Source organism: Sorex araneus, chromosome 2, assembly GCF_027595985.1.
Source record: "Sorex araneus isolate mSorAra2 chromosome 2, mSorAra2.pri, whole genome shotgun sequence".
Lineage (NCBI taxonomy): Eukaryota > Metazoa > Chordata > Mammalia > Eulipotyphla > Soricidae > Sorex > Sorex araneus.
The window spans coordinates 344,977,180-345,003,574 of record NC_073303.1 but is presented as its reverse complement, the minus strand read 5'-3'; the positions used below and the strand labels follow the sequence as shown (position 1 = coordinate 345,003,574).

Genomic DNA, 26,395 nt, shown 5'->3' with positions numbered 1-26,395 from the left:
AGGCAAATGCCCTACCCGCTGTGCTATCACTCCATTCAGTATCATTTTTTACAAAATTTCATTTTTACACTTACAAAGCTTATTCCTTCATAGATAATTTAAAATTCCTTTCTATACTGAAAGAGAAAGAGAAGAGATACCTGCCAGAGAGGCAGCCTGGAGTGGGGGGGTGGGAGGGAAACTGGGGACATTAGTGCTGGGAAATTACACTGGTGGAGGGGTGGGTGTGGGAATGTTGTACAATGGAAACCCAATCATAAACAGCTTATTAATGTTCTATCTCATGGTTATTCAATAAAATAAAAATTCACATGAAAAAATTCTCTCTATATTGATTCAAAAGGAAAGTAAAATATGTATCTGTTTAAAATTTTTCACATGATGGGGGGGCTGGAGCAATAGCACAGCGGGTAGGGCGTTTGACTTGCATGTGGCTGACCCGGGTTCAAATCCTAGCATCCCATATGGTTCCCTGAGCACCGCCAGGGGTAATTCCTGAGTGCAAAGCCAGGAGTAACCCCTGTGCATCGCCAGGCATAACCCAAAAAGCAAAAAAAAAAAAAAAAAAAAATTCACATGAACATTCATAGTGGCTTTGTTTTTTTATAGTCGAAAACTGGAAAAAAATCCTAATGTCAAGTTAATAGATGAATGGACAAACAGTAAATCAATAAAAGTGAATATATTATTGAAACATCCAAAAAGACAGATGAATCTGGGGATAAATTCAGCTGAGTTAAAGAAAGCAGAGAGAAAGTGTCTGTGCATATGTAATATAGGATTCTACTAATATAAAATTCCAGAAAATGCGAAATAATCTATTATGATTAGTTAGGTGCTGTGGTTGTTTGGATGGTTGAAACTAACCCCGAGGGGCATGAGGAAGCTGTAAGATGGTGGAAATGTTCTAGGTAAGTTTTAAATGGCATATATATCAGAGTATACTAATTTCTACACTCACAGTAGCATACACAAATGACAAGAATCTCAAAAAAGCTTACTTTTTTTTTTTTTTGCCTTTTGGGACTGGAGTGATAGCACAGCGGGGAGGACGTTTGCCTTGCACATGGCAAACCCAGGTTTGATTCCTTGGTCCCTCTCAGAGAGCCCGGCAAGCTACCGAGAGTATCCCGCCCGAACAGCAGAGCCTCGCAAGCTACCCGTGCCATATTCGATATGCCCAAAACAGTAACAACAAGTCTCACAATGGAGATGTTAATGGTGCTCATTTGAGCAAATGGATGAACAATTGGACAACAGTGCTACAATGCTACAATAAGATTTCTAAAATATAACGTTAAATACTCACGTAAAAAAATGCTGTAATCTGAGTAACTTTTAAGATTCTAAGAAAAAATATAAGCGAAAAAAAGCCCCAGAAGCAGCATATATTTCCATGTAGCAAAAATACATGAAATAAACAACTTTCATTTAGCCAAAGCTGAAAAAGTTGTTCCTGATTATCTACTCTGGCTTGTTTCTTCTGTCAAGATTTTAATCATTGACTCTCATAGAAAAATTCTCATAGCTTGGAAGGATGATATTTTTTGTGTCTCCAGCAGCCAAGATAGATAGCGAAACTCAAGGGCAATATTGGGTAAGAGACAGTTATAAAGAAGATAAATGGTGTGTAGTACAAAGACAAAACCTACACCTAGAAAGACAGTCAGGATTTTTATTGGTAAAAATAATTATAAATATCTGATTGTTGCATGAATATGGGTAGGTCAGGACTCACAGCATTTTTTTATTGGGGGTTGGAGTTTGCATAGGCATACACTGTCCTGCTTTTTGCTCTTTGAGTTATTTTTAATTCATTCATCTAGACTATAGAGATAAGCTCATTTTTCTTAAATGAAAAAGAACTGCTTCTGTTTTCTTACCCCTTGGTTCATTATATTGAAATTAGAACTGCTGATTATTTTTCTCTTCCAAAATAATTTTTCATGCAATGTGTGAGAATCAGAATAATTACTTTCGGAGACCAAAAAGAAAATAATTGGAGCACTAGCACTTATTAAATCCCTACTGTGTTTATAGGCTACCTTGAAAGTATTAACAAAAAATAGGATTTAACATGAATAATCGAAATAAGCATAAGAGCTCTTTATTTGAACAACAACTGTCTAAGAGGTAGACATTTTCCCTGGGGAAACTTTTAAAGGTAAGAAGGACTTTGAGTCCAGTGGCATGCTTTAGTAAATTAGTAAATTAAACTCTGCTTCGCATTGCTAACTCATTGGCTCCTCAGTAATCACTTCATCTTTGAAAAGGAAATGATGTCATTCCCCTTACAGGATTATTAGGCCATTCATATATAATGCAGTTGAAATACTTTGCAGACAGTAAATCACAGTATGAATCTTATTATGGCTAATAAAAGCCTATCCAGTTAATAAATGACATATAGCATTTGCAGAGATTACTATGGATACACTTCGAATCACTAACATTAGCTGCATACTCCCCAGCAGTTAAAATACTATTGCCATTTAATTGATAAAGAAGCAGCCATCTGAGATAGTGGTGACAGGCAGCAAAGAGGCCTTACCCATCCCCACAGTTGGCTTTCATAGCAGAAGTGGGGTGAGGTATATGCTGGACTGTCTTCCTTGTCCTCTGTGTAGCAGTGAACCTAGGACACTTGCTCAGTGACATAACTAGCCATTGACCTCTGAGATCACAAATAAAGACAGATAAATAAGCTACAGGGGAGACAGATGCTGAAGACAGAGCAACTGTCTTGAGTTTTTAACTGTTTTTGTTCTGAGGTCTCTATATCCTACCAGACTCCTCAAATTTCTGCCATTCCGAGCCAAGGTGTCCTCAGACCTCCTCTGCCTCCTCTGCTGCTCATTTCTCATTCACCGCTCACAGTGCAATTTTTCTCTCCAGGAATTCCAGCACAAGAGAACATTTGTTCTGGTACTGCCAGTATCTTTAATGTTTAAGTATTCTGAATTTAGTGTCTGTTGCCATGCTTATTTTTAGATTTCAATCGCTCAATTTCCCATAAAAATATTGTTGTACAGGAGATGACAAATACGTCTACCCCCAGTTTACCCAAAACATAGGGGAAAGAAATAAAAACCCAGGGGCTGGAGTGATAGCAGAGCGGGTAGGGCATTTGCCTTGCAAGCGGCAGACCTGGGTTTGATTCCCAGCATCCCATATGGTCCCCTGAGAACTGCCAGGGGTAATTCCTGGCAGTGAAGAGCCAGGAGTGACCCCTGTGCATCGCTGGGTGTGATCCAAAAAGCAAAAAAAAAAAAAAAGAAAAAGAAATAAAAACCCAGTTTGCACCTGACTTTGTTCTAAGGTCTGGCTGGGTCTGCCTGGAACCGACCAACTAACTTTGACCCTCTTACAACTATGCCTTCAGAGAGAGGCCTTTACTTTAATTCCCTTTCCTAACTGCAACATCTCACTAGCTCCCTTAGAATACGCAAAAGTCACATCATTAAGTTCCAGGCAAGAGAGCAATGGACAATTTGGCATATTATCCAAATAACAAGCATGGAAAGGGATTCTCTCATCAGCACCATTATGAACAGTCATTCTCTGTCAAAAAGAAGAACTATATAGATGTGTATGTGGAACACTATTATGAGGTTCATATTTTCAGGTGAAAATATCAACTGTGTCATTTAAACTGATATTATTTGGGTAGAAAGAGTGTTCCTCAAATTCATAAGGGGTATAACCAGAAAGCTTTATTTGACCGTATACCAGAAAAATCCAAAGATACCCTAAAAATTTATATTTTGAACAGTATTGAGTTCAATGACATAGATACCATAATACCTCCTAAATCTTATTATATAGTAATAACTGAAATGTTTTAAAGAATTTACAATTTGTGAGGCATTTTGTGAACTTTTTAAGTATTATCTCTGTATATATATACATATATATATATATATATAAACTTTATATAGGTTAACAATATAGGTTAACAATCTTCACTGGGTCCCCTCAGGGGGGACTGGTTGCCTTTCCCTCCCTGCCCCAAGCAGAGCCTTGACAGTTGAAGACCTCTGGAACCCAGCCACAGCCATGCTCAAGGCCACTCTCCACACGTTCGGGCGAGCCTCATGCATGCAGGGACCGGCAGAGGAACCCAGGTGTATGGGACCCGGGGCTGAGATCTCCAAGCCTGCTCGGATTGGGACTGGGCCTTCTCCACCCAGACTCCCCATTTTCCAGTAGCTTAGCAGCCACACCCACACCAACGACCAACATTCAGAGACTATAAAACCAAGCTCCCGGACATATAATAGCCTTGTTCTCCCTCTTGGAGAACCTGACAAACTACCAAGAGTCTATTGCCCGCAAAGGAGAGCTTTGCAAGCTCCCCATGGCGTATTCATATCCCAAACACAGTAAAGATATATACATATGTCTCGGAGAGCCCGGCAAGCTACTGAGAGTATCCCGCCTGCATGGGCAGAGCCTGGCAAACTACCCGTGGCGTATTCGATATGCCAAAAACAGTAACGATAGGTCTCATTTCCCTGACCCTGAAAGAGCCTCCAATCTTTGGGAAAAACGATTAAGAAGAGTTTGCTAAAATCTCAGGGCGGATGTAATAGAGACGTTGCTGGTGCCCATTTGAGTAAATCAACAAATAACGGATGACAATGATACAGTGATAGGTTAACAATAGGCTGGATGATGTACTGGTTGAACTCCACTAACTATAGATCTTCCTCTTCTTAAGTATAGGCTCTGGGAAAATTATTTAACCTCAGTGTCCTTAATTTTTTCAGTCATGAAATGAAATTGATTAAAGTATTCTGGTTCATGAGGCTGTTGTGAGGATTACCTGATGATAATAACTACTTCCATGTGTTTAGTGATTTCTATGTGCTAGCATTGTTCTCTAAAGAAGGATTAATTAACTTACAAATTAAATAGGTTAGATAAAAAGAACTTAAAATAGTATCTGGCATTTAGGAAGGGTCCTAATTTATTATATCAAAGTTCATAGTGCTTTTATGATATGCTCTTGGTTTGGTTTTCCTACTGTCAACCATCATACCAGAAAGAATGACATAGTCAACGCATTGTCCACATGGTTCCTTCTCCTTCCTCACTTCCTTCAGATGAAGGTTACTACTAAAATTCTCCATTTAGTTAAGCTACTCTACATCCTCTGATCAGTATCTCTCTCCTCCTTCAAGCCACTGATTCTCAAGCCAACACTAATTTCTCAACCCCTTTTTTAAATTTCCAAACATACTTCTCTAAACACAGTTATCACAAGACTTTGGTAGAAATAAAAAATAACTTTTTGAAAAACAATGGCGGTCCCTGATGCTGAAAGTAATAGATTCTATTTCCCAAACCATCAATGATTCTATGTGCATTGCTAAGAGAGAAAAAAATCCACCTAAGGGGAGAAAAGACAGGAGAATATTAATGTGCCTAAATCAGAAATTCAATTACAAGACTGCTTCCATAATTAGAAAGAGAAATGTGTTTAACCTTTCTGAATGATCCCTCATTATATGTTTTTTTAAATTCTTGTATGTTGGGAAGAAAAATTAATTTGTCAATATCAAAGGAAATTTGAATTGAATCTAAGGAAATTTTCATGAAGTTCCCACTTCTGTTATATCACATCCCCAAACAATATTATGATATGCCACACATTTCAGAAATAGAGATGATGTAGTGATGCTTTCTTCCAGCAGTATGATTTACTCAGGTTGGCATTCGATATGCCAAAATCAGTAACAACAAGTCTCACAATGGGTATGCTACTGGTGCCCACTCGAGCAAATCAGTGAACAACGGGATGACAGTGCTAACAGTTCTTGTTTGAAAAACTTGCATATTATAAGATATGCTTCATTTACTTGGTCACAACTATCATGTTCATTTTCTACCTGGCTTATCAACAAAATACCTCTCAAATTGACTCATTCTCAAATTCTACTTTCACTCACTTCGTTCGGATCTCCCTCACCCTTGCTTGAGATCTCACTGGTAATTCTTCACTTCAGTCTATCGCTCCAATCTACTTAGGGCTGGAGCGATAGCGCAGCGGGTAGGGCGTGTGCCTTGCATGCGGCTGACCCAGGTTTGTATTCCTGTCCCTCTAGGAGAGCCCGGCAAGCTACCGAGAGTATTTTGACCGCACGGCAGAGCCTGGCAAGCTCCCAGTGGCGTATTCAATATGCCAAAAAAACAGTAACAAGTCTCACAATTGGAATGTTACTGGTGCCCGCTCGAGCAAATTGATGAACAACGGGATGACAGTGCTACAGTGCTACAATTCTTCACTTATTTCCCACCATCCGGTATTTCTTCACTCTTGCCTATTTTCTACAGAGCTGCCATGAATTTTCACATGCATAGAAACTTTTGAGTATCCAAGATATAGCTCTTTGAGTTTCCCATTAGAGAGTTGAGCATAATCAGAAGAAGCAGAGACTCAACATTCACCTGGACATTCCAGCCTGGCAATAGGGGCTGTGCAATTTTCTCTTTAATAAACAAATATTTTCTTCACGGGCTTGGGGAAAACGAAATAAAATAAAGCATATAAAGCGCTCAACCTAATGCCAAGTGAATGGCACATGGTTACTGAAATTCCCATGCCAATGTGATGACAATGATGCTTGGTTCTTGAACATCTTTGGAATTCTACCTTACATGACTAACTGTATGTTTCATGACTAGTTTATGTTTCTAGAGGTTTCTGATTCTCATTCCTTTCTGATATTTTCATACTGTTCTCTCCCTATGGGCACTCCACTTTCCAGTTCTTTATTCACACTCTCTATTTTTAAACTATAGAACCAGTGTTCAGGAATTGGCTGTATCTTTAGGGCTTAAGTATTTATTTTTTATTTTTATTTTTTGTTTTTTGGGTCACACCGGGCGATGCTCAGGAGTTACTCCTGGCTCTGCACTCAGGAATTACTCCTGGTGGTGCTCAGGGGACCATATGGGATGCTGGGAATCGAACCCGGGTTGGCTGAGTGCAAGGTAAACGCCCTACCCGCTGTGTTATCATTCCAGCCCCTATTTTTTTTAAAGATAAATAAGTGCATTTTAAAGGAAATCCTAGTGCTCCTTCTCCACAGAGAAAGTAATGAAGCTACCTCTGTAATATCTCTCCTGTATTTGATGACTCATAGTATATTTCAAGGAAATTCTAAATATGGAATCTCAGGACACCCATTATCTTTTAGGTGTCAAGTATAGAGTTTGAGTGTAAAACAATAGAGAAATTGTATATACACATATATGTATAGGCCTTGGCTCCCTGATCTTGGCATAGTTCTCCTAAAACCTTTATGACTTCTGGAGTAACAATATTAGAAGGGTCTTTTGTTCAAACATTTAGGCTGCCCCCCGATTCTTCACACAGAGCTCCTAAATTCTTTGCAATTTCCTAGGTGATAAGAATGTCACTGTTTTAATTGGGCAACTTCCTGGGGGCTTATGGGTAACTTCCAATATTCTTGTAGGCTTGGAATTTTTAGTGACACCTCCAAAACTGCTAAGGAATGAAGAAAGGAGGCCAGAGATGATCAAATGATTAACCACACCCACATAATGAAGCCTCCATAAAAATCAATTGAAAAGTCAGTGCTTGCCATAGTTGGGGGGATAGAGGATATATTTAAGCTGTGAAGATACTATTTCAGTATTTGTTCTATAAATGAGGCATCATGTCACTTTATATTAACTCAAAGTAAAAGTCTTGGCATATAACACCAAGAATGAATCAGAACATAACAGATTACAAATGATTCTGACATGTCCACCTAACTTTATCAATTATAATAAATGTACCATTTTGGTGAGTAATACTAATAATGGAGAAGGCTCCGCAGGGGTGGGAACAGGGCATACATGGGAAATCTCTACACGTCTTTCTTAATTTTATTTCAATCCTAAAACTGCTCTAAAATAGTTTTCATGAGAAAACAAACTGGAAATAACATAAGGTCACTTATGGAGGGTCTTGGACACTTTTCTGGGGTGAGGTGAAATAACTACATCACAACCATAGCATTAACACTATTCTAAGCATGTAACCCAAACTACAATAATTTAACTAAAATAAAAAGACCACATTTATGAAGACTTAGGGTGAGCAAACTTTGGTGGAGGGATGTTGACATACATGCTGAGTGTGACGTTAGAACACTGTTTACCTGAAATTGCATTTTTATTTCTTTACATTGGGGAGGGCAGGGAGTGTTAGCCACATCTGGCAGTGCTCAGGGGCTATCCCTGGCTCTCTGCTTAGGCCTCCTAAGGGTTCTAGGAGGCTTTTTTGTGGTGCCAGGGACAGAACTGGGGGGAATGGCAGCAGGAAAGGCAAGTGCTTATCTTCCTGTATTGTTTTTTCAGCCCTGAAACTGTAGTGTTAACAATATTGTAGGTCACAGTGTCAAAATAAAAATTAAAATTTTTAAATCAAATTAAAATATAAGGACTGGAGAGAGTATAAGCTTGCATTGCTTGCATGTGGTAGATTCTGGTCTTAGCTCAAGCACTGATGGCAGTGATCCCTGAGCACAGTCAGGAGTAACCCCTTAACATCCTTGGGTGTTACTCGACACCCCCAACACTCAAATATAGTGTCATTGTTTTTCTAATTGATTTATGAATCATCATAAATTATGAATTCTCACCTTTATCTTTCATATATCTCACAAATATTATTTCTAATTTGGTACTTGTTCTTTCAATCTTATTGATAGCATTTTCTAATGATTATAACTTTTCATATAATCATTCTTTTGTGATGGTATCTGTCTTTATAGGGATGTTTTTATCAAAAGTTCTTTACTGTTTTTAAATAACTGTGATAAATCTTCACTTCATAATAGAATTGTGAATTAACCAGATATTTTGTCATAAATGGGATAGGCAAGTGGATTTTCTGAGTATAATCTTTCCCTAACAAGCCAAAATAATAGGCTTTAGGCATAATATACTATTGTTTGTTTAAAACAAACATTCTTTTGAAACAAGCTTAATAAATATGCTATAATATACATGCCAGGGAGTGGGAAATTATGTTAGTATTATTATCAAATATCTCAAGCTAATGCCATAAAAGTGAAACCACTCCTGGAATCGCAAAAACTATTCACCCTATACCCATCTGATAAGGGGTTAATATCAAAGATATACAAGGCACTAGTAGAACTTTACAAGAAAAATCATCCAATCCCAACAAAGAATGGAGACAAGAAACAGAGAAAATTCCTCAAAGAAGAAATTTGAATGGCCAAAAGGCACATGGAAAAAATGCTCTACATCATCAGAGCCATGCAAATCAAAACAATGAGATATCATCTCACACCACAGATACTGGCACACATACAAATGAACAAGAGCAACCAGTGCTGGTGTGGATGTGGGGAGAAAGGGACCCTTATTCATTGCTGGTGCGAATGCTGACTCGTCCAACCATTTTAGAAAACTATATGGACATTCCTCAAAAAACTAGAAATTGAGCTTCCATTTGACCCAGCAATACCACTTCCAGGAATATGCTTGGGGGGTCGAAGAACACACAGCAGAAACACTATCTGCACCTCTGTGTTCAATTCTGTCTATTCACAATAGACAGAATCTGGAAAAAACCTAAGTGCCTGAGAACAGACATATGGATAAAGAAACAATGGTACATCTGTACAATGGAATACTACACAGCTATTATGAAAAAATGAGGTCATGGAATTTGCCTATTGATGGATAGACTTGGAGACAGTGAAATGAGTCAGAAGGAGAGGGACAGATATAGAATGACTAAATTCATTTGTGGGATATAAAAAATACCCCGAACAAACAATATGTAACTAATACCCAAGGTGAGGGAAAATGGGACAGGAGAACTGGTCAATGGTTGGTCAATGTGTGTGAGATGGAGGGTAGTTAAGAGAGGGAGGGTTCATTTTGACAATACTAGTTGGAAACGAACACAGGACTAGAACTGAGTGTTGAAAGCAGATGAAAGTATATAGATGATAACCTTTCAGCATCTCTAATGCAAATCATAATGGCTAAAATGAGAGAGAGAAAGAGAAAAAGAGAACAGAGGTGCCTGTCATAGAGGCAGGCTGGGGTGGCTTGAAGGGGTGGGAAGGAAACCAGGGACACTGGTGCTGGGAAACTACACTGGTAGAAAGATAAGGTATTGGAACATTGTATGACTGAAACGCAATCATGAACAATTTTGTAATGTTCTATCTCTTGGTGATTCAATAAAAAATATACACATGAAAAAGTGAAACTACTCCTTTGTCCTTTTTTTCATATTAAAAAATATACCAAGCTGGTTATTCCTGGAAATGAGTTTAAAATTTTTGTATTTGATACTTATCCATCCAATATACAATTCTTGATAAATTCAAAGAGTATGACTGAAAACCTCTACTTCTTATTGAACAAAGCCAGCATACTAAATTATGAACTCAGATAAGAACACAAGCACATCAATTTTAATGCTATTAATGGCCTTAATTAAATTTGAGTGTAAGCACCTGAAAATCATCCATCCATTAGAAATTTCCACTTCCTTTCAAGAAAATCAGTTTTTACTATATAGAGAGCCAAAAGTTTTCTAAGTATCTTATTCTCTGAATTAATGACTATTGCTATTATCAGCATCATCATGGTTATGGTTCCAGTGTGTATTTTATTAGAATATCTAAGAACTTTTTAAAAAAAAGTCAAATACATTTTATACAAAAATTACACATTTTGTCAATAATACAATCTACTTTAATGAATCATAGGCTTAAAAAATAGCAACTGCTAGAAATTAAATATCTACTTCATGTTGAATCATCATTCATTGCCTGACTTCATCTATTTTAGATATGTTATCTTGGGGTTCAAATGTTATCATAAACTTTATTGAAAAGGCTGTAACAGTCATTATGATTTTTCTTCATCACGACTGTTGAACATCTTTTTTCTTAATAGGGGTAAATGTTTGCAGCTAATTAGCTATTTTTCTGACAGGCTAGGAAACTCTAGAAAGTAAAGCTAAAATGCTAAGAAACACACCAATCATCCAAAATTAACAACAAAGCATAATTTAAACAAAGGCTGATAAAAATTCGATCCGATGAAAACATTATGGCAAAATTACTACCTCAAAGTAAATACACCAAAAGTCATTTTCCCCTTATAAAGGAAACCATTCAAACAACTAGAATGGAACTTCCATACAGTCATGATGGAAGGTACTAGGATCGGTTCTAAAATATTCTAAAATAAGATAATCATGTGATTCACCAATCCCTCTTCTGAGTATAAAGCTGTACTGTCTGTAGTACTGTCGTCCCATTGTTCATCTATTTGCTTGAGCGGGCACCAGTAACGTCTCCATTGTGAGACTTGTTGTTACTGTTTTTGGCATATGGAACACGCCATGGGTAGCTTGCCAGGCTCTGCTGTGTGGGTGAGATACTCTCGGTAGCTTGCCAGGCTCTCTGAGAGGGACGAGGATACAGTTGGGTAACAGGCATAAATGGAGATCTTTGTCCTACTCTTGTAACTTTTCTCTAAAACTGAAATTCTGGGAGGGAGATTTGGGAGCCACACCCAGCAGTGCTCAGGTATAATGCTAAAGAAATTAAATCAGTACTTGGAAGAGATATTTGTTCTTCAATTTCATTGCAGCATTATTCTCAATAGCCAAGAAGTCAGGGGTCACACTCCTGGAGGTGCTCAGGGAATTATACATGATGCTGGGACAGAATCAGGATTCACTGCTACAAGCCAACCTTAACCCACCGTCCTATCTCTGGCCCTTTTATGGGTTTCATCTTTCTCTTCTTCCCTATTTCATTTTTCGTTGGAAAAGAAGAGAGATCACAGCCCATGTACGATACTGTCAGTTCCATTTCACAATTTTAACTACTTTACCAGGCACTATTTTTCTGAATCTTGAAAACTTTAAGAAAACTTAAAGATCAAACATCTTTAAGTTTGTGAAAGTGTATTTTGGAAGAACTGCTTATTGTTTACTATACTTTAAAAACAACAGGGGAGAAATAATGAATTTTGTAGAAGCAGGGACATTTTACAAATGCTAAGTGTTGTTACTATGATTTTGATGCAAATCATGGCACAAAGTTGTCTATAATCATGGCAGAGAATGGCTATAACGTCTATAATGCCTTGCTGAAATTTGGAAGGTGACAAAGATACAAAAATTAGAACGACTTAGAAAATAGTACAAAAATGACAAATCATACATGAATTCAAAAAGTCTGAGTTTCCTATTTGAAAAAAAAAAAACAACATTGGTATATCACCAGCCCAGGAACAACTACTAGGCTGTTATTTAAGCCAGTGCCAATTAAATGTAAATAATTGCTTTTAACCGACTGAAAAAGTATTTTTCAAAGACCTTTTCAACACAAAGCACCTTGGATCTGCAGAGAACGATCTTGTGGGGCTCTAATCTATTTGCCTGGGGTTTTTGACTCTACAGCTGCTGCCACAACTTCGTCTTGAAAGGAAAGAAATTCCAGAGATAAGCTCCTGGCTGAAAATCTATATAAATAAATAAATAAGTAAAAAGTAAATCCTGTTGTCTTATTTGACAGTTCGGTATCAAACATCTTAGAAACCATGAGCAAGAAAGCAAAATAAGTTATATCAGTAAAAACAAATATCTTCTTGAACTTGCTTGGTGTCTCTGAAGGCCACTCACTCCTCTGGAACAAGCTGCAGGGTGATGTGTAAACAAGCCCAAGGAGCGTCTGCGCGCTGGGAGTTGAGGCTCCGCCAAGCCCCAGTGAATTGTTTACATTCGACTCCTCTCTGCCTCTCTGCAAGAGTTCTGCTTCTACGGATCCGCATTTGCGTTCATTTTAAAGCCACAAACACACCTATAACCACAATACCTAAAGAAACAGAATACTAGTGGGAAGAAACTATGTTGAAAATTTTATAGATAAAAATGGAATGATTTATGTTGCCAGCAACATGATTAAAGAGATATCAAGCTGCCAGCAACATGATAAAAGAGAAGGAAAGAACAGCCCAATTACAATAAATACTCCAAATACATTCTGGAAAACTTTGTGCCTCTGCTAAATTTAGTCTAAGAGCCAAGCTCTGGACCAATGCCACTATAAAGGTGTCCTCTAAGAAAAGTGGACTGTGTCAAAGAACAAAACAAGGAAACACTTTGCTCAGTTCCTCAATGAGCTAAAAACACTAATATTATTACTTCCTTTCCCGTTTTTTTTTTCATTTACTTCGCGCGCGCCTGTGCGCTAGCGTGCGCGCACACATACACACACACGCACACACACACACACGCACACGCACAACCACAGAGGCATAAAATTTCTCAAGATCTTAGACTTTAACATCAGAAACAGATGAAATCAGGAAAAGCTGGGGGGCAGGACAGGAGAAATTTACCCTGTGCCCATGTGGGGGAGGGGGTGGGGGCGACAGTGAAATTCCATCCAGCAAGTTATGCCACTGCAACAGAAGTAAAAGGAGTTACGTTTCATAGATTCAATTGCACCTTACCTGGTTTTGTAGTTAAATGCACCAACATGCCCCTAATTCTTCCTCTGCAGTACTACATATGCTGAAAGCTACAGTATTTGACCTCACATTTCCACAAAAGAAACTCTAAAGTAACCTTTAACTTCAATAAAACGCTGTGTTCATTCTTCCCCTTGTGCTCAACACACAGCAATCTAATACACCTCATCATGTGGTCCGTTACCATGGTAGCAATGAATCCAGCTGCTGAAATACAAAAGACTGACAAAAAGTTGCTTTTTCCCCCTCCACCCACCCTGACAAAGTCAGATTTTTTTTTTTTGTATGACAAGTCTAATTTGAATATGCTTCTGCTGCTGACTCAACTTCATGAATAAGGAAAAAAAAAAGGAAAGAAAAACGTGGGTCTGAAGTACAAAAATAAAAGTTTTCTCTAAACCTTTAAACCAACTCAGGGAAGAACTATGCCTTAGAAATTGCCACTAATTCCTAGAAACAAGGATTGTTATTTACCACCTCTACAAATATATTTTAAAATGCTAGTTACTAACACAACAGAAAATGCAGCGATCACCTCACAGCAAGTCAAAAATATTTTTCAAAATATTTAATTATTCAGTAAACAGATGCTGAAAACACTATATCAGTATGTAGTGATGCAGGCTAACCTCAAAGTATTTTTCTGGAGCAAACTTCCAATCAGAAGGTAAAACTCATTTTCTTTTCATCAAAATCCTGTGTTTAAACCATTAGTTGACAGGTCAGGTTTCATTTTTATTTAAATTGATCAAAGAGTTGGATCAGGGGTGAGATAGCCTGTTGTAATCAGTCAAGCTACACTTGGGGGCACTGTATTAAGAGTAAAGGAAATGAGGCGATATCGACTCTGAATAATCTTGTGAGCCCCCAAACTAATTTAATTGCCTAGTAATTAAGATTTAAGGAATCAACCTTAGTTTATTCCCAGGGCATTAAAGAAAGCCGATGAGAGCTGGGGGGATGGGCTCCTTTCCCTTCTGCTCTTTCTTCCCCCAGCCCAGGAGTAGTTCGCAATTGGGGTTCCTGGTTTTCTAGTCGGTGGTCCTCAACACATTTTGTTTTGCTTCCATAGCTTCGCTCACCTCCCCAATTTTGCTCAAACTTGACAATAGTTCAGCAGTTTGTTTAATAAACCCCCCTCCCCCATCCCCCCCCCGCGCGCGCGCACACACACACACACACACACACACACACACACACACACACACACACACACACACACACACACACACACTCTTTCCCCCTCATATTAGATTCTTCCAGGAAGAGCAACACTGTTTTTATTCATCTTTCTGTGTTAAGTGACCAGCAAAGGTTTGCATAATGGATGCAGCAGGGGCAAGTGCTTTACTTACTGCAGCCAGTAGAGGAAAAACCTCTGCTCTCATTCAGAGCCTTCCCTGTAGTGTTAAGTCTTAAGGGGATCTCAAGGCTATTTCTTAAAATTTCGAATCTCACGAGGAGGTAGAAGAAGGAAGGTGCTCTTAAGAGTGATGATGAAGTGACCCAGATGTGTGTTTGAAACTCACCTTTCCCCCTTACTACGTTTGAGTTTTGGATAGATTTATTGAAACTCTCTTTACCTAAGCTACTAATCTATAAAATTATATTTTTTGAAAAAAAAATAAGTTAGAGAAAGGATTAAGTGAGATAGTCCAAAGAAAGTACCAAGCACTGAACTATATGTGCTCAATAAATTAATTGCTAGTATTATTATGAACAAGGTCTGTGTTTTGAACAAAAGGCAATACTTGAGAGTTTCCTAATACCCTACTTATTCTTGCAGGTAAAACCGTTGTTTTCACAAACTGAAAAGAGTTTACAGGGGTTGAAGTACATTCAGGTGGGCATCACTTGGTTGGGCATGGGCTGGTTATCATTAGCATCGCTGGTTGCTGCTCCAGAGACCTCCCAGCACTGCTGTGTGTACCCCGCAAAGGCCCCCAATTATCACTGGGGTGGCCTGGGTGATACCTGGCACTACAGTTCTGGGCAACACTGTGTCTGCAGTTCCTACACTGAATCGTGACTTAATTTTCGTAAAATTACTGGAAGTGGGCTCTGGGGTACACCGCTTGGGAGATTCCACCCTCCCCCCCAAAAAAAACCCTGTCATTTTCAACCCAATCCACATTATCAATTATATGCCTCTAACATGATATTAATTAAGAGCACGGTTGATCATTTCATGGTCTCAAATAGAAATCATCCAAAAAGAACTGGAATAGTTTACACATATTCCAATGCAAAATGGATTATGGGATGATTGCTAATTTAGTATTTGATTAAAATATTACTATGAAAGAAAAATACACTAAGAATGCAGCTCCTTTGATATGTATATCAGAGTCTCAAGAAATGATCTATATGTTATCAGTGAGATTTAACCAGTTAAAATGGGTGTAAGGTATTTATATCACAAAACAATTACAATGAGATATGCACACAGATGTTTTTTATTAATAGTTCTGCAATTTCCTGATGTTAGGCAAACACACCTTTAAAGATCACCTTGATGTGAAACAAGGGCTCTAAGCGACTCACCAATATACTTTTTAGTTGCTTTTCTCCAGTCATCTAACTCAGGAAATTAGCTAACACCAAAGCCAATTGCAGAGGTAAATTAGCATTAAAATTCCTTTGAAGACTTTAGTACAAAGAAGGAGCCAAAGGTTAAAACACACACACACACACACACTCACACACACACACACACACACACACACACACACACACACACACACACACACACCCCACACACACAGAGTGGCAGAAAAAAAATTTGTCACGGCAGGAAATTGCCAGAAAGACTAAACTGAATGTTGAATATTGCATGATTTATCTATCACTAGGAAAAAAAAAGCCTTACACAAATCTAAGATTATTAAAATAGCTTTAGCACTTCGAGAACCCTAAAAAATCCTTAAGTGTGACTCATGATGACATAGTCCTATAAAGTATGCAAGAGGGGCAGAAGAGGCAAAAAAAAAAAAGCACATACGCTAGAAAAATAAGCAGCCCCCAATCCTCATTAGGACAGTCAAGGAAGAAAAGGCTAATACAATCACAATTTGAATAATTCATAACTCTTTTCACATATGTCTCTCTGAATTCTCTTGTATTGCTTGTATTCATTTCCTTGAGGCCCTTTTTTCTCCTATAGATTGGTTAGGTGTATAATTGTCATTTATGTTATAAATACAAGAACCTATTATTATCATTTAATGCCGACTGTGACTAGAGCATTTACTATAATTAGCAAACATCCTTTGTCAGATGTTAAGGCAACTTGTTTTGATTCTCTCTCTTAAGCTTTGGGAATATGATGTCAGTACATTTGGTTTCCTAAAGTTCTAAATCCCCCATTTGCAAATATTAAGATGAACTTTTAATTCAACGTGAACAAAATTGAAAATATATTCTGTGCTGGTGTGACCCACTTAATTTTATCTGATGAATTCAATCACTCACAAAGAAATAGCTTTTGTGACATAATGCTTCAGAATAGACCCCAGGAAGTGAATTTGCCAAGCTTTATCCCATAGACACAAAGGGCATTAACAAGGTTATATTTACTTTGCTGCTCTGTATTCAGAGCAAGGGCACCTAATTTCTCACAAACAAAGGGCAATAATTTAAACCCAGTGATCAGGGGTTTGAATTAAGCAGAACAAATACCAAAAAAGGAAAATAAAAAAAGAAAAAAAACCTTTTTACTTATGTTAATAATATTAAAACAGGGCAAAACAATTTGAACTTCTGCACATGCAATTTTTCAGGTCACACTGAAAAATTATCACTTAATTCATATTATAAAGAAGGAGCTTTATTCTTCGGCCACTGGCTTAAATTAAATGGAAAAACAACAACATACAAAAAACTATTGTGATAGAACAACTAATGCAACAACATAGTTTCTTGAACCACTTTATACAGCTGATCTAAATCTATCTATGTATATTACATATGTACATATATATTAATCAGATTAGTATCATGAGTGAAAATGTCTTGTGGCAAGATAGAGCTGTTACAAGCCATTTAAATTCATAAAACCTAATATTAAAATATTCTATTTTTGTCCTTACTGTGCTTTCAAAATGTGTGCTCCTCTTTTGAGTTTTAACAGTATGATAAAGAATATTTTTTCTATTTTGTCGGCAGGCTTGAGGAGTGATTGGGAAACTGGAGACAATGATGGAGGAAGGGAGACAATGGTGGTGGAATTGGGGTTGGAATATTGAATGATGAACAGATCGTTGTGAACAATTTTGTAAACCACAGTGCTTAAAAAAATGTGTGGGCAGAATGAATTTTTTTTTTGTTTTTCTATTGTTTACATATTGCAAAATTTTCTTTAAAAATAGAACTGTGAAATTCATGGCTATATATAGAGATAACTTACTGTGAACCTTGAATCATTTTTTTCTTAGGGAGTTTACTCTCAAAATTCGTATTATTCATCTCTTCAAAAATCTTAATTACATAGTTACAGTCTGGGTTTTTCCCTAGTGAATAAATGAACTGACTTTAAAGGTTAGCAACAAAGAGATACTTCTAACAGCTCCTCTCACTTGCTCTAACCCTGGTCACCCAGACTGTTCAGGGGCTCATATGAAGTTTTTGGAGTTCCGGTGTGGATCCAAGGGACAAAACTCTCCTGGATACCTTTCCCAGGTATCTGTGGAGGGAATCCAGCTCCACCCACCTGCTCTGACCCCAGTCCCTCAGTCTGCAAGGAAGAACTTGGAAGGACTTTTCAGAGCTCCAGAGTGGCTTCCAAAGACTTTTTATGTGGCCAGTTACCTCATAAACCTCAAGCTATGTGAACTATATTCCAACAGAATCATTAAAACATGGGACCTAAGCATACTTGCCATGACTGTAAAGGTCCTAGGATCTTCTGGTCAGCTGCCCGCTCTCAGCACAAACCCAAAGAATACCATCTGGACATAAACTGCACTGATCCTGCCTAACCCTAGACAACAGTGATCATAACATCTAGACAGTGGGAAAACGAAAGAGCACAGAGGTGCCAAGAGAAGGCAGCAAAAACCCAGAGGGATCACCAGTGACATCAGACCTCTGCAATCTGCCTGAAGAAGCCTTTAAGTCAACAATCATATCAACGCTCAGTGATCTGAAAAAAATGTCTGAAGCAAAAATCAATATACTTGAAGAGCACTTGATGGAAAAAAAATGAAAGAAATCATCCAAAAAGAAGCAATAGAGCTTTAGAACTTAAGAATGCAGTAGTAAGTCTAAGGAGCGAAAGGCATGTAGCCAAGATGTAAATTGGTAAACAAATCTAGCAAGAAAGAAGAGGAAATAGAAAATAAGGAAAAATGAATGTAAGCAAAATTACTGACAATCCAAGAGGAACAATTTTAGAATCATAGGGACTCCAGAAAAATTAAAAAGAGGGAGAGTAGAGAGAGGCTAGTTGGGAAATAATTTGGGAGAATTTTCCTAACCTGAGATCATAATGGGAGCACAGAAATAAGAGACCCAAAGAGTATTAACCAGAGTAAACCCAAACAAAACTTTGTAATCCAAATGGCAAGAAGCAAAAACATAGACGGACACTTTACAGCTGCATGACAGATGCAAAACCTCACATCAAAAGGGAAAACAAAATCAGATATATAGCGTATTTTTTCTAGCAAAAGTCCACAAGCAAGAAAAGAATGGAACAAGTTATACAGAGCATTAAATGAAAAGAATGTCCAACCAAGAATCCTCTATTCAACAAGACTGTCACTCTGAGTGGAAGAAGGGATAAAAACATTTTCAAACAGTAGTTGAGGACTTATTTAGAATTTAACCCAGACTTGGAAAGGACACTGAAATGCCACATATAAAAAATGAGGCATTACATAGTGAAAGCAACCTAAACTCCATATATATACATGGCAACGGATCTTTTCATTTCAATAATTTCTCTAAATGTCAATGGACTTTACTCCTGCACAAAATGACACAGAGCAGCAGGAGAGGAACAGGGCACAAAGCCCTACTTTATGTAACTTATAGGAGACACATGATAAACTCAGACTCAGAGTGTGTGGCTGTAAAGAAAGTGTTGGCAATATTGCTTTGTGTCTGTCAGGAGTGATCCCACAGAGTATCTATAAAGACATATTCCATGGAAAACAAAATGCAATGGATCTCAAGAAATAGCAAATAACCTTCCAGGCTGAAATCTGTCAGAGGAGAACAAAATAGGGCAAAAGTTTGAAGGAGTTGAGAGGTCAAGATGATAAGGTGAATAAATTTAAATTGAGATAAAATTAGGCAGAGTTCATTCATGGGGTCTTGTGTGATTTTGTTTTCCATTGGGAAAAAGTAATATTTGTGTAATTTGAGTGACGGAAAGCTAGATAACTCATAGGGGAAAGGGAATAAGTTCTTATCTGGTTACCCTCAGTGAAAATTTCATATCCCGTCAATCCTTTGGTCTACACAACCAAAATGATGTCTCCATTTGACAGCATACATTTTTTTCTTAGCTTGATAGAGAAAAATGGAAGGACATTTCTGAAATGTCTAGTCTATATGCAAAGGTAAGGATATGGGCACCTGAGACTTCACCTGGTAAAGAGTTCATTTTCTGAGTCTGATTATGCAGGACACAGGATGACTGCTTCTTGGTATCTTCTGCAAGGCTCATGCTAATGAAACAATTTACTCTAATTCAGTACATTTTAATTAAAAGCTCTTTGAAAGCACACTTTGTATTAGATATAGGCAAGGAAACATAACTGGCCTACATCATAGGTGGGGAGTTTTAAGAATATGGATAAAGAAAATATGGTTGTAGGTATCACACATGAGAAAAATATAATTGACAAGGGTAGAGAGCTAATTTAATTGTGTCAATTTAGGCAGAGCACTTAAGGAATAAAATCATTCAATGTGTCCCATGACTGGAAAGCACTTGTTGAGATATTAAATACGTTTTCCTAGATATTAAATACGTTTTCAGAATACATAGGCAAACATACCTCCAATTCCATGATTGGATACTTAAGGTATCCATCAATGGATTAGATATTCTCTGAATATCAGAGAACATTCAGTATTCAAGAGTAGTTATAAAATCATATAAGCTACTGAACTTTGCTTTTGTTTTGTTAAGTGTCCTTGACATAGAACAAATAATTAAGTTGTCAGTGGCAAGTTGACAAGAAGAAGGTGTGCAGTAGCTATCAAGTCATGTGTGTTTGTGTGTGCATATTAACTATCAACTATCACAGGTCATGATATAGAGAAACTAGGAAATAAGTGCAATGCGATACACTCATTAGGCACACAGTAAGTTATTTGTGAAAATTATAATAATAAAGCACAGTTGAAGATAAAACAAGGTAGATAAAAACAGTCAACAGTATAGGAAAAATCAACTCAAATGGGAAAAAATAGATCAAGAAACACTGAAACATTTTTTTTGGTCACACCCAGCGATTCACAGGGGTTACTCCTGGCTCATGCACTCAGGAATCACTCCTGGTGGTGCTCGGGGGACCACATGGGATGCTGGGAATCGAACCCGGGTTGGCTGCATGCAAGGCAAACGCCCTACCTGCTGTACTATTGCTCCAGCCCCAACACTGAAACTTTTTTTTTTTTATAGTTTATTTTTAATTAGTGAGTCAACGTGAGGGTACAGTTACAGATTTATACATTTTTGTGCTCATGTTTCTCCCTTACAGAGTTTGATAACCCATCCCTTCACCAGTGCCCATTCTCCACCACCAGTAAACCCAACATCCCACCCCCCCTTCCCAGTCCCGTCTCCCCCCACCCCACCCTGCCACTATGGCAGGGAATTCCCTTTTGTTCTCTCTCTCTGGTTAGGTGTTGTGGTTTGCAATAAAGGTGTTGAGTGGCCATTGCGTTCAGTCTCTAGTCTATATTTGGCCCGCATCATCTTTCCCCCACATGACCAACAACCACATTTTACTTGCTGTTCCCTTCTCTGAGTTGCCCAGAGTGAGAGAACAGCCTCCAAGCCATGGTGACAACCTCCTGGTACTTATTTCTACTATTCTTGGGCCAACACTGAAACTTTTGAGAAGTGTATAAGGCCATTTAAATGGAGACAAAACCCAACAAAACAATGTGTATTCAGAGAACATAGATGAATTTAAAAAAAAATGTATTGAATCACCGTGAGAAGTTACAAGCTTTCATGTTTGGGTTACAATCACACAATTATCAAATTACCCATCCTTCCACTAGTGCACATTATCCACCACCAATATCCCAGGTATATCCCTTCCCTTTCCCACCCTCCCCCAGCTTCCATGGCAGACAATATTCCCCATACTCTCTCTCTACTTTAGGGCATTATGGCTTGCAACACAGACACTGACATAGATCAAAATTACCCAGCAGTAATAGAAAAAGGAAACTGAAGACATACACACTGCTGAAAAAATTATATAAAGACAAGTAAATAATACGTTAAATTTTATTCAATAAATTCCTTTGAATGAATGAAAAAATTCTATCTAGATGCTGGAGAGATGCTCCTCTACCATCTCTTGAACATGGTTACCACTTGTTCCCCAAGCATTACTGGGGTGGGCTTTAGTGGTTCCTTACACAACAGGGCCTGAGAAGCGTCTCATTCTCAGGCCTTGCACTAGACCTCCAGTCTGAGAATCACCAAGAAGAGTTCTGGGGTCCCCTGAGTACCCCTATTATTTTTTCATCTGGTATCTAGGCACATTCAGTATCAATGGACCCACAACTGTGAATATACCATATTTCTTGGGTCCTCCTGAGTATCTATGGTGCCAAATCTTTCATCAGCAGGAATAAACCATCTATCTCCATTTCAGAGGTTCCTATAGATCATGCTGAGGAATGGACTGGAGTCACTCTGGGAAGTACTATCATTGCTCCACACAGCAGAGGGGCCAATTAAATCACTGCATCCTGTTGAGGGACTCGCCGTGACATTATGAAGTAGAGAAATGGGAGAAACCATTGTACACATAAACAATAAATACAAAGGAAGGGAAGTGGCAGGAAATTTGTGCAGTAGGCATCAAGGTATTTAGAAGGATATCTGCACATAAATAATGGTAAGCAGATGTTCTTTTATTTTTTACTGAAGGCATCACAATATGCTTTTGCAAAGCGAGATTTAAGGAGAAGCTCTTGATATAATATCACGATTATATGAAACAGAAAGGCACTAACATTCTTTATTGTTCATCAGAGATGAGTATTGTTTTTGGAGGATACTAGTCACTTATATTTGTTATATGTAAAAACACTTTTTGTTCCAGTAAATTATATGCTTGTATGCCCTTAGACTCACACACAGAGCAGAGAAATCCCAAGTCATACATTCTATCCTGTGGTTTAATTGCCCACCCAAACTGCCATCCTTGTAGCAATAAAATCCAAAGTATCAAATGTAAATACAACCTGTTTTATCTATTTCAGACTTTATAGTATGTTTGGTAAATATTGTAGCCCAATAAAAGTAAGCAAAATATTTTTAATTTTTTTCTTTTCTAGGCAAAATCTATTTTCTAATCACGTGTAATTCCACCAAACACAGTTAAGATTTATTTGGCATTATCTGTTCCTATCTGTCTCTATATAAATACGTAGACTTGACTTTTAAGTGTATTTTTACTTTTTAAACTGTGCATATTTTCATATTCCAAGGGTAGCTATGGACTTGTGATTCTGATACAGCTCTTTTTTCTGTGATTAAATATGAGTGGGTCTTTAAGTTACACACACACACACACACACACACACACACACACCCCTAACCTGGAAGAAAGTGGTAGGATGAAGAGAATCTAATGCTCAGTGTAGATGGCATAGCTGAAAAATTTTCAATGAACAGAAATGGGGATGGGCATGAGGACCATTTTCATCAAGAGAGGTTCTGAGGTTTTGAACATATACATAGAACAAGGTACAGGTCAAAGAGATTATTACTTATCGGGGAAGCAGCTTCTAAAATAGGGGTGCCTGGGAGTAAAAGCCAATCTGGGATCGGGGTCCCTTCTGAAGGGTGTGACTTATGATCTAATTAAGTGGATGACTGGCTGTAACATTCTGACAATTCTGACTTGTAGTATTTTCTATTATTGTCAAGATTGTAGAAATACTTTGAACAGTGTTCTCAGCATCACTCATGTTTGGAATGGGTACCAGCAAAGAACATCCTGAGGTGACTGAGTGGCACTTCAGTTCTTAAGAAAGAACGGCACCTGGGAAGAATAAGAGAGAAAGCCATCTTCACACGCCTCTGGGAGGCTCCTGAGTGGTGAGAGCCTTGTGGATTCAGGAACTGGAGAGTTGGTGTGGCTGGAGGTCTGTGGGTGTAAGGCAAAGACTCAGAGCTGGAAAAGCTGGCAGGAACTAGGCCTTTTACACCATTTAAGGGATTTAAAATTTATTTTAAATTCAGGAATTAAAACATGACTTTTATGCAATCTAATTCACTACAAAATTCCCTCTTGAGAGGCTGGAATGATAGTAGAGTGGATAGGGTGTTCAATGTGTTCAAAGTGACCCGGGTTCAATCCTCGGCATCCCATATGATTCTCCTGAGCACGGCCAGGAGTAATTCTTAATCTCAGAGCCAGGAATAACTCCTGAGCATGGCTAGTGTGATCCAAAAATCAAATCAAACCAAACCACCAAAACCAAAAAAACCCCAAACCAAAATTCCCAAACAGCCCAATTCCCCTCTGAAATGTCTTATGATTAGTGTACAGTATCCCAGGACTTCCAATCCTACCAATGGCCAACATCCAGGGACTATAAAACCAAGCTCCTGGAAGCATGAGGCTGCTTTGCTGCCGTGCGACATCTTATAACCTAGTTCTCCCTCTGGGAGAAACTGGCAAGCTACTGAGAGTTTCCTGCCCCCATGGGAGAGCCTCGCAAAGTCTCCATGGCGTATTTATATGCCAAAACCAGTAACAATGATGGGTCTCATTCCCCCCGACCCTGAAGTTGCCTCCAGTGTGGCACCATTGGAAAGGACGAGTAAAGAGAGGCTGCTAAAATCTCAAGGCTAGGACGAATGGAGATGTTACTGAGACTGCTTGAGAAATTCGACGATCAACAGGATGACGACGACGATGATGATGATGATGATGATGATGATGATCCCAGGACTTCAGGGGTAGAGTTTTACATCTTTTTGATGTGTATGATGCTCACTATACCAAACTTCCAGTGTCATTCTATCACCCTCCACACATTTCTTCTATCCTTCCCCTTTCCCTTGGTAATTACCAGACTTTCCACCATCTCTTGAATGTTTTTTGTTTTGTTTTGTGGGATCAGAGCTTCCCAGCAGTGACTGGAGGTCACTACAAGGGATAGTGAGCCTAAGGCATTCTAATACAACAGTCCATTAACGTAGTGTTACTTGGGCTCGGCAATGTTGCATGTTACTCTTATTTATACAAGGACAACCTGGGCTGTGGTATGGAGGATTTAAAGAAGAAGGGCAAGGGTAGGTAAAAGCAAAACCATATTGGAAGCAATTGAAGATTTTGAATTTAAATGCTGACAAGAGAAGCTAACAAGTGGACATACTTGAAATATATTTGGAGACGGAGTTGACAGGAATCAGTCATAGATTGAAAGTGATAGGACAAGTGATAAATAGAGGCTATAAATAGCTCCACTCCCCCATCACCCATCATTCTGAGGTAAATAGAGGTGTCATTTGCCAAGACATAAAGCTGGGTACAGAATCATGTTGAAGAAATGCAGTGAAGGGTGAGGCATATATAAGCGAATTATTAAATTTGACATGTTTCTGAGAGTTAAGCAGTGATATCATATATGTTATGTCTATATAAACTCCAAGCTCTTAAAACAGGATGGAGAACTATAATCAGGGAGTTGCAGATACAAAGCTTTTATAAAAACAGGGGGAAACATGTCTAGACACCACCCCAAGAAAGACAAAAACCTTGGGAGATAGTTTCTATGAAAGCTGTGGTAGTAAAGATTTTTAGGAAGGAAGGCATTTCGGTTAAGAAAAAAAAAACTTTTGAGAAGTCAAGAGAAAAATGGATCGAGCACTGATTCTGGAGATAATTAAATTCTGGAGAGAATTAATTCTCTCACTGATTCTGGAGAAAATTAAAACTTTCTAAGAATTGTTCTCAGCTCAATGGTAGAGCATGTGCTTCCTATTGCTGATGTGACTGGCACTGGCAAAATAAATACAACTCAAAACAGCTTTCACGGAATGTTGAGGGGACAGAAGAAGAATGGGAAGAAGTGGTGTCAGTCTGTGTAAACATTTTTAGGGGTGGGGAGGAGTTTGACTTGTAGGGCATCAGAAAGAAGTAAGGCAGCAATGGAGAGGAAATCAGGACAATTTCAAATAATAGAGACCCTAGGAAATCTGCTGAGGACAGTATTTCACCACAGGCAGAGAGACTGATGGTGTGGGAGGATGAATGGGCTGATGGAATGTGCTCAGTGCTATCGAAAATAAAGGCGGTGGGATACATAAAGAAATTGCCTCAGTTGAAGGTAGCAATAAAGGTATTTGTACGTTTGGGACTGGAAAGAGGGAGTTCCTGTCAAAGGGATTTTATTGCACCAAATGAGCAACGAGACAAAAGGGTTTTGAGGCAAGTGGAGAAATAATGAACTGGTCATTGTGGTGAGTAGAAGGAGCTGAAAATAGTGGAGAACCACCGAGCACCACCAGCCCAGCTGAAATGGTGATTTGGAGCCTATCACTGTGCCAACAGTTTGCTCCTCAACACATTTCAGCCAAATTGGTAAAAAGGAGGCTCATGAGTGTATTATGCCCAGTGAATGTGATGGG

At 38.4% G+C, this 26,395-nt stretch overlaps 1 protein-coding gene across 4 annotated transcripts in view; it reads right to left on the bottom strand.

Moving 5' to 3' along the window:
• The window catches only part of DTNA (dystrobrevin alpha), a 367,610-nt gene that overhangs the window by 161,327 nt on the left and 179,888 nt on the right, over positions 1–26,395 (bottom strand). Inside the window, exon 1 of one of the 4 annotated variants that reach the window (XM_055128331.1) lies at positions 13,537–13,680. The exons of the other annotated variants lie outside the window; for them this stretch is intronic. The gene's annotated coding sequence lies outside the window, so the exon portion shown is untranslated. Of the gene's footprint in view, positions 1–13,536; positions 13,681–26,395 lie in introns of those variants that run through there. 4 annotated transcript variants of the gene reach the window in all.